Source organism: Ixodes scapularis, unplaced genomic scaffold (assembly GCF_016920785.2).
Source record: "Ixodes scapularis isolate PalLabHiFi unplaced genomic scaffold, ASM1692078v2 PGA_scaffold1__304_contigs__length_218370807, whole genome shotgun sequence".
Classification (NCBI taxonomy): domain Eukaryota; kingdom Metazoa; phylum Arthropoda; class Arachnida; order Ixodida; family Ixodidae; genus Ixodes; species Ixodes scapularis.
Window position 1 is genome coordinate 29,678,816 of NW_024609846.1, and position 17,480 is coordinate 29,696,295.

General features: G+C 52.2%; 1 pseudogene; it reads right to left on the reverse strand.

The window, feature by feature from the left end:
- Positions 1-6,010: 6,010 nt before the first annotated feature.
- Positions 6,011-17,480, reverse strand: part of LOC121835669 — a 37,479-nt pseudogene continuing 26,009 nt past the window's right edge.

Sequence of the window (17,480 nt, forward strand, 5' to 3'; positions counted from 1 at the left end):
GCAATATAGAAAATAAAATCTTTAAACTCGGAATTTTTTTTTAAATTTCAGAAAAGCTTTTGACTCGATCAAGCATGATATTCATTTAAAAAAATTGCCAAAATACGGTATAAGAGTTATGGCGTTGGAGCTAATTCGAAGCTATCTAACGGAACGGTCACAGTATACGGTAATAAACGGCGTGCTGTCCAGGCTTCAAACTATTGAGTATGGTGTACCTCAGGGATCTATCTTAGGTCTCCTGTTATTTCTTCTCCCCCTAAATGACATTGTTAATCTGCCACAAACACCTGACATTATCATGTACGCAGACGTTACAAATGTATTCTTTCTCATTTGAACTTGATGGAACTAGAATTCTTGTCGAATGAGTGGCTAAACAATTTATCACTATGGCTGCGGTTTAATAAACTTCAGCTTAACACTGGTAAAACAAAATATATTCTTTTTAAACGAAAAAATAAACCGGTTAGTTATGAGATGAGCATTACATTTGAAGGAACTATTATCGAAAACGTAAGCTCACATAAATTTCTTGGTGTCTGGTTTGATGAAAGTTTGACTTGGTCGCGCCAGGTTGAACACCTCTGCTCAAACCTTTGCCAATCTATTGGCATACTACGCAGGCTTAGATTGCTTCTTCCATGTTGGCATAAACGCCAATTATATTACGCATTGTTATACTCCTAAACCTAAACCACTGTCTACTTATCTGGGGTACAACAGCAACAACGATTCTTAACAGGCTATTTGTCCTACAAAAGAAAGCGATTGGATGCATAGACAATTTAGATTATTGCGCTCACACCGCTCTTTCTTTCTCCAAAGACAAAGTTTTTACAATTCAGCAACAATATAACTTCAAACTAGCCTTATCAATTTATAAGCAGATAAAAAACAGCGAGTCTTCGTTCCTAGATATATATCCAAAGAAAATTACGACGTATAATTTATGGCATGAGCTATTCCTTCAGGAGAGAATTCGCACAAATTACGGATCACAGAAATTGAGCTTTTTGATTCCGGAATATTTAAACAAATGTTCCGAAATATTAGATTTCATAAATTGCAGTTCTTATTTGCGGAGCTTTAAAAAGGAAATAAAAGAGTACATTTTTACGCTCTAGGCTTAAATATTGGGCCGCTGCTTCATGCTCTACAGATTCAGATGATTACTATTTTATGCATTCATTTATGAATTGATTTAAGGCAAGTCATCCCAGTTTGTGTTTAGTTTGTGTTTAATTTATGTCAAAACAGTCTCTGTGAAAACTTTTTCAGCTTGAATTTTCTATGTACGACATGTACACTGCTGCTGCGAGTGCTGTAGCGCCGAAAAGGGGAATGGAGCCTCGTCAGGTAGCTTCGGCAACCTTTTGCTCCTTCTTGAGCAGTACCTTAAATCAGGTACTGCTCACTCCCCACTTAACTACAGGCCCATATCATTGACTAGTGTGCCGTGTAAATTGCTTGAACATATCATTTACTCTCACCTTGTTGCCTTTCTCGAGTCCAATTCTTTTTTTACTAATTGTCAACACGGGTTCCGAAAATTTTTTTCTTGTGAAACACAGCTCGTATCGTTTACTAATGACCTGATGGTTGCCATTGATGCCGGGCTAATAGTTGACTGCATTTTCTTAGATTTTGCTAAGGCTTTCGATTCTGTCTCGCACGACCTACTTCTCTTGAAACTGAGTAAACTTAATATCGATCCTAACATCTTGGGCTGGATTAAATGTTTTTTATCTAACCGCTCACAATATGTTTCTGTCAATGGGCATAATTCTTCTACTACTCCTGTAACGTCCGGGGTACCACAGGGATCTGTCCTAGGGCCTCTCTTGTTTTTAGTCTACATTAACGACCTCCCATCGCAAATTGTCTCCTCTATTAAATTGTTCGCGGATGACTGTGTACTTTATCGCGTAATTACTAATGCCCAAGAGTGTGCTATACTACAGTCAGACCTTGACGTAGTTTCTTCTTGGTGCGCTGAATCCCTAATGAAGCTTAACGTTACTAAATGTAAAAGCATGCGTGTTTCGCGACTCTCTAAAAACACTGACCCTGCCATATACATCCTTAATGATATACCATTAGATGCTGTTGCTTCATACAAGTATCTTGGTATTCACATAACTCATAACCTTTCCTGGAACATGCATGTTGACTATGTCTCTAATAATGCTAATCGTATGCTTGGGTTTTTGCGGCGCCATTTTCGTTCCGCTAATCTTCCCGTCAAACTGCAATTATATAAAGCCTTAGTCAGGCCAAAACTCGAATACGCCTGTTCCGTTTGGGATCCGGGTCATGTAACATTATCACACATTCTCGAATCAGTCCAGAACCGAGCAGCCCGTTTTATCCTTTCTAATTATTCTCGTACTGCTAGTGTTTCATCAATGAAGACAACTTTGGACTTACCTGACCTTGCTTTACGCCGTAAATACTTTCGTCTTTTTCTTTTCCATAAAGTCTATTATTCTAATCCAATTCTAAAAGATCAACTACTTTTTCACCCGTCATATGTGTCACCTCGTCACGATCACCAGTGTAAGGTTGGCACGCCGACATGTCATACGAACATCTATTTTGACTCTTTTATTCCAATAACATCTAGCGAATGGAACCACCTCCCTGCCTCCATCGTTTCCATCCTGGACGTCACATACTTCAAGAAGCTTGCCAACGATTTCATCTGTACCACCCACTCCTCTCTGTAGAGCCTCCGGGCATTGAGAGTATGAAAATAAATAAATAAATAAATACACTGCTGCTGCGAGTGCTGTAGCGCCGAAAAGGGGAATGGAGCCTCGTCAGGTAGCTTCGGCAACCTTTTGCTCCTTCTTCCCCGACATTTCATATGTCAAATAAACTTCAATCAATAAAAAAAAATAAAAGATTCTGGGGGGGGGGGGGGGCGGGAACCATGCCCCCCCTTCCACCCCCCTCCCCCCCGGATACGTGCCCGTGTCAAAGCGATATTTAAGCATGTACTAAATGTTTACATTAAGTTAATGATTCCAATCACCCTGCACACTCACAGCAAAAAAAAAAAAAAAAAGAATCAGGAAAACAATGTTTTGAAGTGTTTGAATTGATGTCACATTCTTCGAACAGGGCTCAAGCTCTACATTTTGCAATAGCACCGACTTGTAGTCGGCGGCCTTAAAGTGTATATTGCCGCGCGCGCAGCTGGCCAAGTAGGCAGCGCGCGCGTGGCCTAACGGTTATCGCGCTTGCTTTCCAAGCTGAAAGCCAGGGTTCGATTCCTGGCCGCGGAGGCACATTTTTTGTTGACTCTGTAAAGTAATGTTCTGGTAAATTCGAGAACCGTGTTGCTTCTTCGAGGTCGGAATGTTCTACACGCCTAACCTTCCACGCCGATTATTCCAGAAGCCCACACGTGTACGTAAGGGGCTCCGCGTGGCGATCTGCAGTCAGTCTCGCCCCAGCGCTCGATCCTGCGGTTTCGCCGACTTCGACACCTGCGACGCTTTGTTATTATCTTTTGTACTCTTTTATTTTTTGGCACAAGTTCGCCACATTAAACGTTTATTTCTTCCTGTTCATCTATTGTTTTTGGTCACCACCCGTGACATATTGGTGGAGGTGCGGGGTAACGCATGCCCGTGCAGCGTTCCCCTCCGAGGGTTCGCAGTGCAAGTCCGACGCCAAGCCCACGAAGAACCGACGAAGGCACTACCGAGATCCGGTTCAGTCGTCGCACCCAAGGCCTACACCCGGAATTCGGACTTCTGCCGCCCAGGACCAAGCAGCCAACGAAGCCGACGATGGCCGACCAGTCGCCGACCCCCGCCGCTCCTGCCGTCGTCTACCTGCCCGCCGCTCCCCGTACGCCGACTCCCTTCCACGGTGAGATCCATGAGGATGTCGAAGACTGGATCAAGCACTACGAGCGTGTGGCGCGGCACAACGGATGGACTGCGGAGCAGTGCCTCCAGAACCTCTACGTTTCGCTGGAGGGTACTGCGAGGCATCGGTTCGAGCATCACGAGGCTTCGCTTACGTCGTGGGACATCTGTGTGACCGAGTTGCAGTGGACGTTCGCCACCCTACACCGACGGAAGAAGGCAGAAGATCTCCTCCCAATTCGAACGCAGGGCCCCGACGAAAGCGTCACAAGCTTCGTAGACGATGTCCTCCGCCTGAGCGCCCGTGCCGACCCACGAGCCACAGACGACAAGAAGCTGCGGGTCCTCATGCGCGGGGTGAGAGACGACATCTTTGGAGGCCTCGTGCGCAACCCGCCGGGCACCGTCGAAGCCTTCGTCACCGAGGCGACAAACATCGAGCGCGCCCTCCAAGCGCGCGCTTCCCACTACCAGCGACATCCAAGTGTCGCTGCAACCGCGCTGCTTGGCGGCGAGAACGCTCCTGGTGCGGACATCCGCGAAATTATCCGGGAGGTCGTCCGGGAGGAACTCCGCCAGTTGCTGCCAGCCGCAAGTCGTCCAGCGACACTCTCCATTGCCGAGGCTGTGCGCGAGGAAGTACAACGGGCGCTCCAACCAGAGGTTCCCGTCACCACGGTGGCACCGGAGGAACCGACGTTGAGCTACGCTGCCATAGCCCGACGAACGCCGCAAGCTACCCGCCAAGCCGCGGCGCCACCCCGAAGAGACGCCCCAACGCCACAGTATCCCCGACGACAGGAAGATCAGGCGCACGTTCACTCAGACCGACCTGCGCCGAGGAAGACAGACGTCTGGAGGACGGCCGACCGACGCCCGCTGTGTTACTACTGCGGGGAAGCTGGCCATGTGTACCGCCGATGCCCATACCGACGACTCGGGCTGCGCGGATTCCACCCAAGCGACCCGCGCCCCAGGTATGGTGAACGCCCTCGGGAGATCGACGAGTACTTGCGACGACCCCAGTCCCCCGAGCTTGCGTCCCGCCGAGAGTTCCGATCGCCTTCACCACGACGTCCAGCTTCGCCGATGCACCGACCCCGACCTGAAAGCCTGTCGCCCCTTGCTCCACGCCGGGGAAACTAGGCGCTGCAACCCCTGGAGGTGGAGTTGCCGAAGACGACCGACGCCAAGATCCTCCAGGAACGTCGGAGGGCCCCCACTCGAACGCTACCGGAGACCAAAACGACGCTCCTGAAACGGTGTCCAACAACCTAAACGTCATCATCGACGGCCACGACGCATCGGCACTCGTGGACACCGGAGCAGACTACTCAGTCTTGAGTGGGAGGCTCTCCCGCCGCCTTCGAAAAGTCACGACGCCGTGGGATGGACCTCAAATACGAACCACCAGAGGGCACCTCATCACACCAGTCGGGAGGTGCACTGCTCGCGTCGAGATCCACGGTGAGACGTGCCCTGTGAAGTTCGTCGTTCTGCAAGACTGTTCGAGGGACGTTATCCTCGGAATGGACTTTCTCTGCGAGTATGGCGCCGTCATCGATCTCGCTGCAAACCAGTTGACGCTTCGAAAGCCCGTCGTGCCGCCGGTGGAGATCAACATGACGTCAACCGCGATCCGTGTTATCACCGACCATGTGAACCTACCGCCGCGGTCGAGTGTTTTCGTCACCGTTATAACCGACGCAGCCATGCACGGTGAAGCTCTTCTGGAAGGCAGCGTCCAACTGCTAATCGAAAAAGGAATTGGTGTCGCAAGAGGCGTGACGGATCTCCAAGAAAGACGTACAACTGTTAACGGAAATAAACAGCGCGCAAAAATTACACAGGACGAAAGGAAGGTGTGAACGACACAAGCGCTGAACTCACAACTAAACATTGTGGCGTTCGCCTTCCGCCGTCCGCCGCAGGTGATCAACCAGACGACTCGTTCCTCGGGGTCAAACAGGGTTTATTACCATGACTCTGGTCCAGACTCGGGGCAACCACTGCCCTCGGCCACACGGGCCATCCCTTTTCTACCCTGTCGGCGCCGGGTGCCGCCCCCCCGCTAGTCGCCGGTTTTGCCGCCGTGTGGCGGGCCGAGCGCCCCACACCTCCCCCCCCTTTTAGAGGTCGAGGTCTAAGATGGCCTCCTCGTGGGCCGGGTCGCGGAGCAGATCCGGGCGGACTTGGCGGAGGATCCGGGTGGCTTCCGTGACCTCCAATGGGCGGGGGGCTGCCGGAGGTGCAGCAGGAGGTGGCGCGGCTCGGCGAGCCCAGTCCGCCGCGACGCGGGCCTGGTGCAAGGCGCCCGCCAGGTGGGTGGGGCGGTGGAGCTCCGGCACTCCGCAGACGGGGCACAGCAGGCGGCGCTCCGCCTCGTTGTATACGGCCGCGGGCTCGTGCGGGTGCCGGTCCTCCAACGTGTTGCCCCGGAAAGGCTCGGGGACGGACTCCGGGGGCGCGCCACGCTCGGGCCGGGGCTGCTCCCTCCAGCGTAGCGCTGAGGCCCAGCCCACCGGGCGGTCCTCTACCAGCACAGTCCAAGTCGCGACGGAGGCACGCTCACGGCGCGGCGGGAAGCGTGCCGCCAATCGCCTGAAATGATAGGCGTGGCGGGAACGCTCTTGGTGGCAGTGACGATCCTGCGGAGGAAATAGAGAACGGGCACACGAAGAAAAAGGACGAATTAACGGGTCTGGTTGTGATGCGTCAAACATGTTCGGAGACACTCGCGAACAGAACAATCCCTTTGTGAAAACAAAGGGCAGACCCGCGGGAAGGAGATGGATCCTCTCCCCCCCCCCCTCTCCGCGAAGAGACGCAGCCAGCCAAAAAGGGATATGAATAGAACAGGTGATGAGTCACCGAGGGCGTAGGTTGTACCGCCTGGGCGTAGTTCCGTGGTCCAAGGGCTGGCTGGGAGCTGGGATGTCCGGGACCTGCGGAAAAACTGCTGGCTCGCAGTAACGCTTGAGCTCAGACACGTGAATTGGGCCGTACTGCTGTGTACCATGCAGTCGTGCTAGGCGGTAGCTCAGCGGGGAAACTGTTTCCGTTATGCGAAAGGGTCCATCCCAACGGTTGGCGAGGGATGCTGCGAAGCCTTTCGACGCATCGCTGAGGGGATGTGTCCGACGAAGTACCAGGTCTCCAACCTGAAAGTGGACATTGCGGCGGCCCTTGTCGTACTGGGCGGTTTGTTGAAGACGAGCGACGTCGAGGTTCTCTCGTGCCTCACGAACGGCCGTCGAGAGTCGGTGATGGACGTCCTGGACGAACCGCGCGTATGGGCGTCCATTCTGCGCAACATCTGTGTATAGAAATGAATTTTCCATTGGGAAGGTTAGCTCCTTACCAAAGTTGAGACGGGCAGGCGTGAAACCAGTGGTTCGGTTGACCGTGGTGCGCGTTGCAAATGCCATCTCGTCGAGTTTGGCATCCCAGTCTTTGTGACGGGCTGTGTGGGAAATCAACATCATTTTGAGGTTGCGGTTGATCCTCTCCGTGATGTTGGCTTGCGGATGATACGGCGAAGTCAGCTTGTGCCGTATTCCAAGCGCAGCACAGGTGTCGACGAAAATCTTGCTTCGAAGGTACGAAGCACCGTCCGTGATGAGCTCTGCAGGAAAGCCGAATCTCGTGAAAACGGACAGAAGGCAGTCCCAGATCCGCTGCGAAAGAAGCTTCCGTAAGGGGAACAGTTCGACCCACTTGGTGAAGTGGTCAGTCACAACAAGTAGGTACTGATTTCCGCGAGGACTACGTGGAAACGGTCCCATGACATCACATGCGACAATCTGCCACGGCGACTGGCTAACGACTGGCTGCATTAATCCTGGTGGTTGGCCTCCGCGAGGTTTCGCCTTCTGACACACTGGACAACTGCGAGCATACTTCAGTACATCCTGCCTGATTCCTGGCCAAGTCGCAACACGACATAACTTATCGTAAGTCTTACTGCCGCTGCTGTGACCCGCTAATGCTGAATCATGGAAGTACCTGATGAATGATTTGCGCAGCTTCCGAGGTATCACAATCCGGAAAGGCGATCCATCGCTGTCGTCGTCTGCCTGGGGGATGTAGCGGAGAAGGAGTCCGTCCTCGCTCAGCAGGTACGAGTCGTACTCGTCGTCGCTTCCGGTGCCGCCTGCTCTTCGTGCCGCAAGCCTCTCGCACACGCGTCGACAAAGTCCATCTTCCTGCTGGGCCTTGCGGAGGTCTGCTCTGCTCACCAACGTCCCCCACCGTGACTCCGAAGCGCGGGCCACGATGTCGGTTAATTCCACCAACTTTGGTTCCGTCTCAGTGGGAGGGACCTGCAAAGGAGCCCGTGACAGTGCGTCTGCCACAATATTAGTTGCTCCTTTCCTGTAGGCGATAGTGTAGTCGTACGCTTGCAGTGTCAGAGCCCATCGTGCAAGACGTCCGGCTGGATTCTGCAAATTCTTCAGCCAGGAGAGCGCTTGGTGATCCGTCTGTATCTGAAAGGAAGCGCCATCGAGATACATGTTAAACTTCTTGAGGGCGAAGATGATGGCGAGACACTCCTTTTCCGTCACGGAGTAGTTTCGCTCGGCCGCTGTCAGCGTGCGGCTAGCGAAGGCGACTGGGCGAAGAACGTTGTCGTGTTCCTGAAGGAGGACTGCGCCCAGGCCGAAGTTGCTGGCGTCTGTTTGGACGACAAATTGTCGGTTGAGATCCGGCAACTTCAAAGAGGCGACGTCGGTAATTGCTTTCGAGAGTTGAAGGAAAGCGACGCGCTGATCCTCCCCCCACCGCCATTTCTCGCCTTTGCGCAAGAGCAAGGTCAGGGGGTTAGCGATCTCGGCGCAGCGAGGGATGAACTGGCGATAAAACCCAATCAATCCAAGAAACCGCTGCAAACTCTTGACGTCGTGTGGCTGCGGATACTCTGTTATTGCACGCAGCTTGTCCTCGTTGGGGCGAAGAACTCCATTGTCCACTACAAAGCCAAGGAGGTTAATTTGTGGTGAAGCGAGCTGCACCTTGTCAGGGTGAATCGTCAGGCCGGCGTTGCGCAGGCGATCGAGGACGATCCCAAGATGCTTCAGGTGTTCCTCGAAAGTCTGGGAAAAAATAACGATGTCATCCATGTATGCCATGGCGAATTTATATTTTGTGTCGCCGAGAACGATATCCATTAAGCGCTGGAAGCTTGCGGGTGAATTGGAAAGGCCAAAGGGGAGGCGGGTAAATTCAAACAATCCTCTGTGGCAAGTGAACGCAGTCTTTGGCACGTCCTCTGGATCAATCTCAATTTGCAAAAAACCTCGACTGCAGTCCAAAGTGGTGAACACTTTCGCGTTGCCAATCGCGTACATAACCGAGTCAATGGAAGGAAAGGGGTACGAATCTCTCACCGTCACTGCGTTGAGGCGGCGATAATCCACGCAAAGTCGTACCGAGCCGTCCTTCTTCGGAGCCAAGACGACGGGGGAGGCCCATGGACTCTGGGACTGTTGCACTGCTCCGGTATCCAGCATCTCCTGTAGTGCTGCGTCTAGTAGGGCTCGCTTGTGGACGCTGAGGGGCCTAGGGTTGCACCCCAGTGGTCGGGCGTCACCAGTCTCGATGCGGTGTAGCAGCACGTCGGTCTTGTCCGGGGTTTCCGTGAACATCGTTGCGAACGGCTGCAGGATGCTCTCGAGCTGCTGCTTTTGCGAGCTGGTTGCTGGGCACGCGTTGAGGGCGTCTCGGATGCCATCAGGAAGAACTGCAGCTGGCCGCGCTGTGTAGTGGGTCGGAAGGGTTGCGCCGGTGACGCAGTCTTCACGTCTGGTGAAGGGGGTCACGTGTGGCTGGTTGTCCAGCCGATACCCGCCGGCAGCAAAGTCGAGCGAAATTTTTTCGTCTGCAATGAAATCTCGGCCCAAGATAACAGGTACGGCCAATCCTGGCAGATAAAGGAAACGCTGACGCCGCGTTTTTCCGTCGAAAGAAATCCTCAGCCTTACTGCGCCTGCTGCTTTTGTTTGCGCGCCTGACGCTAACTGCAAAAGCGTGCTCGAACAACGGAGCTTAACATTTCTTGATTTGCAGAGTTCAAAAACGACGTCGCCGATAAGCGAAACTCCCGCGCCGGTATCGAACAGGGCGGCGAAAAGAACTCCGAGCAGAGAAATCGTTATCCTAGGCTCGATGCTGTGGTTCGTAGGTCGTACTCGACATACAGAAGGAAGTATTGCCGGCGACTTACATTTCCCGGGGCTGGTGGCGGCCTTGGGCGGCGAGGTCTCCGGGTTCAGCGCCGCGGGCCGCCTCGGTTTCCCTGGTCAGGCAGTTCTCGCTGCTCACGGGGCCGCCGTTGTAGGCACTGGCTGCGGAAGTGGCCACGCTGTCCGCAGTTGTAGCAGGAGTCATTCTGCCGCTGGGTTCCCACGTTGCCCCGTTCACTCCCACGTCGCCGGCTGCCTCTCGGCTCCGCCGGGTCATTCCCACGTTGCCAGCCGCCTCTCGGCTGGCGCTGGGGCCTTTCGGCCATCTGAAGATCTCGCCGAGGGTCATGCAGCCAGCTGCTGTCCGGGAACTGCAGCCGGCCCCTCTCGGGGTTTCGCGGCACCCGCGGCGGGCTTCCACCCAAGTGCGGGCCCTGGGGGGACCAATCCCAGGCGCCTGGGGGCTTTTTATGTCGGTGCGGGAATGTATTGATGAAAACGGTGTCATCAGGTTTCAAAATAAGTGTGGTGTAGGAGTCGACAGTTTTATGGAACTACTGAAGTTTTATTTGCAGTCGACATTAATCATGTATGACGATGGCTACTATGTGCAAAAAGAAGGAATTTGCATTGGCTCTTGTGTGGCACCGGTACTTTGTGACATTTTCCTGGCTAAATGTGATCGGGCAATCAATGAAAACTTAGACGAGGAGTGTGTTAAAAAAGTTTTTAGATATGTTGACGATTATCTAGTAGTCACAAGAAGGTCTCGAGGTGCCCCTGAGGACAGGACTGTTAAAGCAGTGTTGGATGTGTTCGCTCAGCATTCTGGGGGGCTAAGGTTTACCCATGAACTACAGGATGGGACACACCTCCAATTTTTAGACCTTAGACTAGATTTTGAAGAAAGTCACGTGTGTTGGCTTTACCAACCACGCCCTAAGAAGGGACTTCTCCCTTATGATTCCGCCCATTCTAAACTAGTAAAAAGGAGCATTGCGTCCTCTTGCCTCCAGACTGCCTTGGAAAAGTCCTGCTACCATTCAATGTCAGAAAGTTCTAAGATGCAGGTACAGCGGCTGACGGATGCCGGCTTCCCAGAGTCAGTTATTCTGGCAGTGGCGCAGACGTTGCTAAAAAAGATTAAGGGAGGGTCAAGTCAGAAAAAAGAGAGACCCGCAATCAGACCCCAGGTAGTCCCCTACATGCACAAACTCTCGCACAATTTGAAAAAGGTAGCCGGGCGGTTTGACGTTCCTGTTGTTTCTTCGGCGCCACGAAAGTTGGCGCAACTCTACCCTAGAATTGCGGATAAGGCTACGGGCAGGAGCCAATGTGCCGTAAGGCACAGGAAAAAGTATGTTGATTGTGTGGTGGGGGTGGTTTACAAGATACCACTAAGCTGCGGAAGAGTGTACATCGGCCAAACTGGCCGATGCATTAATGACAGGGCACGTGAGCATGACTGGACACTCCGGTCGACCGCTGGGGGTCACTTGCCTCTGCATTGTGCTGCCTGTAAATGCCAGCCCCAATTCAATAACATCACCATCATCGGGAGGGGCACAGATAAAACTACCAGGGAATTATTGGAAGCGTATGCAATAACAAAAGCGGGGCAAGATGCATGCGTCAGCCAAACATCGGTTTTTCTACACAAAAAAGAAATTACCTATCTTGACACGTGCTGAAGCGATAGTGCGGTTTATTTCGTTGGTGTTTTTTCAATAAATGTTTAGTTGTGAGTTCAGCGCTTGTGTCGTTCACACCTTCCTTTCGTCCTGTGTATTTTTTGCGCGCTGTTTATTTCCGTTACCATGAACCAACTCGCCTACATCACGACATTAGTACAACTGTTCTTGTGACGAACTTTCGAGAGGAGCCGCAGCACCTAACGAAGGGTACCACCGTGGGCCACATCGAAGAGCTTCAGGCGCCAGCCGTGGGCACCGCAATCTCCGAGAAAACCTCGTCGCCACAGCAGAAGAGTACGACGCCGCCGCCGCTAGACATCGACCCCGAGCTCCCAGCTCCGAAGCGCCGGCAACTGGTTGACCTCCTCGCCGAATACAGTGACTGTTTTGCCACGACATCGAAAGTTCGCCAAACACCAATGGCGAAACATCGCATTATTACTGACGACGACGCACTCCCTGTCCACCAGTCGCCGTATCGAGTCTCCTTAAAGGAAAGGAAGGTGATTCAGGATCAAGTCCAAGAAATGCTCGACGACGACATCATTCAACCCTCAAGAAGTCCATGGGCGTCCCCAGTCGTCCTTGTAAAGAAGAAGGACGGAACCCTGCGGTTCTGCGTGGACTATCGTCGACTGAACGCTGTGACGAAGAAGGACGTCTATCCGCTCCCCCGCATCGACGATACGTTAGACCGACTGCGCCACTCCCGATATTTTTCGTCGATGGATCTGAAGAGTGGCTACTGGCAGATTGAAGTCGACGAACGCGACCGGGAGAAAACTGCCTTCGTCACTCCCGACGGACTGTACGAATTCAAAGTTATGCCGTTCGGGCTTTGTACAGCGCCAGCCACGTTCCAGCGTGTCATGTACACCGTGCTGGCAGGTCTGAAATGGCAGAGCTGCCTCGTCTACCTCGACGACGTCGTGGTATTTTCACGAGATTTCGACGAGCACCTGAGACGACTTCGAGCCGTGCTTCAAGTCATCAAGACCGCCGGCCTGTCACTCAAGCCGACAAAGTGTCGATTCGCCTATGGTGAACTTAAGTTCCTTGGCCACGTCGTGAGCAACAAAGGTGTTCTCCCGGACCCCGAGAAGACCCGCGCCGTAGCTGCATTTACGCCGCCGTCTGACAAGAAGGCCGTGAGAAGATTCCTCGGTCTTTGTGCCTACTACAGACGATTTGTTTGGGACTTCGCCAAGCTGTCCGCACCGCTGACGCACCTCACGAAGGACGCCGTAAAGTTCGAATGGACAGACGAACACCAACGATCATTCGATGAGCTGAAACGAAGACTCCAGACGCCCCCGATTCTTGGCCATTTCGACCAGTTTGCTGAAACCGAGATCCACACCGACGCCAGTAACACCGGACTGGGTGCGGTACTAGTCCAAGTGCAGGACGGTGCAGAGCGAGTTATCGCATACGCAAGTCGGACGCTGTCTAACGCGGAGACGAACTATTCAACGACTGAAAAGGAGTGCCTTGCTGTCGTCTGGGCAATAACAAAGTTTCGCCCATATTTGTATGGAAGTCTTTTTCGCGTGGTCACAGACCACCACTCGCTCTGCTGGCTGGCGAATCTGAAGGACCCCTCCGGACGCCTCGCTCGGTGGAGCCTACGACTGCAGGAGTTCGACATGACCGTGGTGTACAAGTACGGCCGGAAGCACAATGATGCCGACTGCCTGTCGAGGGCCCCAGTCGAGGCCGGTCCTTCCTGCTCCAAAGAGGACGACGATGAGTGTTTCCTCGGCGCTCTGGATGTCAACAACATGGCAGCACTCCAGCGAGACGACCCTGAGCTACGAGCACTCATCGAGCACCTAGAGGGACAAGGAAGCGCCGTTCCGCGCGGTTTTGTACGAACACTGCCAACCTTCTTCATCCAACAAGGTGTGCTCTACAAGGAGAACTTTAGCGACAACAGCACGGCGTGGCTGTTGGTGGTCCCTTCCAGTCTTCAAGAAGAAATTTTTCAAGCCTGCCACGATGACCCGACGGCGGGACACCTTGGTTACAGCAGGACTCTTGCCAGGATACGCGAAAAGTACTACTGGCCCAAGCTTGCGAAGACTGTGCACCACTACACCCGATCTTGCCACGAGTGTCAACGACGGAAGAAGCCACCGACGAGACCGGCGAGACGTTTTCAGCCTATTGCGCCGCCATCTGCCCTATTCCAGCAAATCGGTATGGATTTACTCGGACCTTTCCCACCGTCGACGCAAGGAAACCGATGGATCATCATTGCAACGGATCATCTCACGCGGTACGCCGAGACCAAAGCCCTTCCATCAGGAACGGCTGTTGAAGTCGCGAAGTTTTTCATCGAGTCCATCATCCTCCGGCACGGCACTCCCGAAGTACTGATCTCAGACCGTGGATCATCATTCATGGCCCAGCTGACGCAGGAAGTCCTTCGTCTAAGCAACACCAGCCATCGTCGCACCACGGCGTACCACCCGCAGACCAACGGGCTAACGGAGAGACTCAACAAGACCATCGCCGACATGATCTCCATGTACGTCGACGTGGAGCACAAGACATGGCACGAGGTGTTGCCGTACGTCACATTTGCCTATAACACGGCCGTACAAGAGACCACCGGAGTGACACCCTTTCAACTGGTGCATGGGCGCAAGGTAACAACAATGCTGGACGCTATGTTACCCCACGAACCGGCAGTCGACGCAAGCGACGACGCCCAGGTGGTTGCCCAAAGGGCAGAAGAAGTCCGTCGGCTCGCCAGACTCCGGATTAAGGCTCAACAACGTGTCGACACTGGCCGCTACAACCTTCGTCGTCGAGACGTCCACTTTCAGCCCGGAGAGAAGGTGTGGGTATGGACACCGATCCGCCGCCGTGGTCTCAGCGAGAAACTCCTGAAGCGCTACTTTGGACCCTACAAAGTGCTTCGTCGACTCGGGGATCTGAACTACGAGGTGATGCCCGACGGAACACGGACTTCCTCACGCCGCCCTCCACGACCGGAAGTCGGCCACGTCGTGCGACTGAAGCCGTACTACGCTCGATAGGACTGTGGACCCTAGGTGTTCCAAATGACTCTTTAGTTTACCGTCCTTTTTATTTGCTTTGTTTTGTTTTTGTGTTGCATCGGGACGATGCACTTTTTTAAAGGGGGGAGTAATGCCGCGCGCGCAGCTGGCCAAGTAGGCAGCGCGCGCGTGGCCTAACGGTTATCGCGCTTGCTTTCCAAGCTGAAAGCCAGGGTTCGATTCCTGGCCGCGGAGGCACATTTTTTGTTTGACTCTGTAAAGTAATGTTCTGGTAAATTCGAGAACCGTGTTGCTTCTTCGAGGTCGGAATGTTCTACACGCCTAACCTTCCACGCCGATTATTTTAGAAGCCCACACGTGTACGTAAAGGCCCGTTCACACTCTTGCGACCTCTTAAACCTGGGGTCCTTAAAACTTGTTAAACCAGAAAACACACTGGCGCCATCTATTGGGAAGCAGTGTAAACTCGGCGGTCCGGCATATTTTTTTTTTTATTTCTCGAGCATTATCCTTTCTTTCTTGGCTCGAAAAACTTTTGACAATGTTATAAACGAGCCTTTCTATGGGTATTACGCACATTTGACCTCGAAAATCCCGCAAAACCTTCGCTCTTGTGAAATGCAGTTCCAGGGTCACCGCATAGATGGCGCCACAATGTCAGTGTGTTCCATCATTCTAAAAACATTTAAGAAGTTGTAAGAGATCTCGTCTCTCTCAGTCGTACTCGGTCGCAAGAGTGTGAACGGGCCTTTAGGGGCTCCGCGTGGCGATCTGCAGTCAGTCTCGCCCCAGCGCTCGATCCTGCGGTTTCGCCGACTTCGACGCCTGCGACGCTTTGTTATTATCTTTTGTACTCCTTTATTTTTTGGCACAAGTTCGCCACATTAAACGTTTATTTCTTCCTGTTCATCTATTATTTTTGGTCACCACCCGTGACAATATCTCGTCACCGGTTGAGAATTCGGCCCATCTGAAGTTGCTGCATGAGGCGCGGGTGCCCGACTTTGAAATCATGAAAATAGTCGTGCCATGTCCACTGCCATACATGTTTATACAAAGATGGCTCATTTTAAAGGATTTGCCATAGCAGCAGCTAATAGTCGAGGGCCCTGTGTTTTATTTATTCAACAGTTAAGTGCTCAGTCGACATCAAAAAGTTCATAAAAAACGTGTGTGTGCATAAGTTTAAAAAGATGAACGATTACGTAAAAACGGCCGAACCATTCCCATTTTGATACCAGTATTCTCAAAAATAAATAATTTCCAAATTTTTGCCCTAGTACCTGGATGTGCTCGAGGGCTGTAGATTTTATATTCAACCATTAGGTTGGTATAGGGTTGTCCTCAAGAAGTTACCTGTCGAGGCGCGCGTGCCACAATTTCAATTGATGAACGAATGCGTAAAAAGAGCCGAACCCCCCCCCCCTGGACCTGTTTTTTTTTTTCTTTTTCTTTTTTAAAGGATTTGTTTCGGAGTATTTGCTGTTGTCCCAAGATGGTTTCGAGGGGTCTGCATATTGAATTTCGCCTATAGTTGTACTGAAAACGTTCCCTGGCGAAGCGCGTGTGCCCTTGTCAAAAGGTGAATAAATGCGTCAAAACTATCAAACCATCCCCACCTTAAAAAAAAAAAAGAGAATTTGCTGTTGTACCGGGATGTTCTCGAGGTCTCTACATTTTACATTCTGCCTTGAGTTGTGGACTTATTTGTCCTCCTCGGGTTCTCTGGCGATGCGTGGGCGCCCAAATTTTAAAAGATGAACGAATGCGTAGAAACAGCAGAACCACCCTCAATTTGAGACCAGTTTTCTCGAAAAGGGTTCGTTTTGGAGTATTTGCGGAAGTACCAGGATGGGCTCGAGAGCTCCTTATGTTATATCTCGCCTTTAGTTGGAAACTGGGTTGTCCTCAAAACGTTCCCTGGCGAGGCGCGTGTGACCAAATTTTAAAAGATTAACAAATGCGTAAAAACAGTTGAACCATCCCCACTTTGAGACCGGCCCGTTGGGGGCTATTGGCACATCGGTATCAACCATGTTTACAACGCACGCGAGAAGGACCGAATATGCACACGCTCCGAGTCCCGCACAGCTACCGAGGCTTGCTTGGCTCATCCATTGTCTTCCGTATCGTGCCTTGTACGGCATCGGAGGGCAGCCGAATCAGCCGAACAGTTTGGAAGGCAAGGGTCAACTCCAGCAAGCGTCGGTCGGTGTGCGATACTCGGAGCGTGTGCGCAGGTGTAGGGGCGTCATACTACCCCCGGCTGTGTATTTTATCTATTTCGATTATTAGAACATCAAATTAAATCATTTCCGCGCATCTCTATTAAACAAAAGGTTTTACTCCACCAATGTGAACTTATTCGTGGCCTTCAAAAAGGAAAATCGTTGGCACTATGTAGACCTCGTGAAGATTCCTAAAAATATAAGGGCAGCTTTATACAGATTAACCTTCCAAACTGCGAGCACGTACCTGTGTTGGTTTTATTCTTGCCGAGCTTAAAACTACGCTACGTTGATCTTCTTCTATCTGGTTGTATGGTAATTTAAGGAAGAGAAAGCTAATCTTGCAAATGGATGAACTTCTGATGCATACAGACCGACACGCGGGCTTGACGACACGGCGCTGCGGCGGCGCTGCGATCGCGCCGATGCCGCGGGGTGTGGGCAAAAGGGCGCACGTTTCGCATGGGCG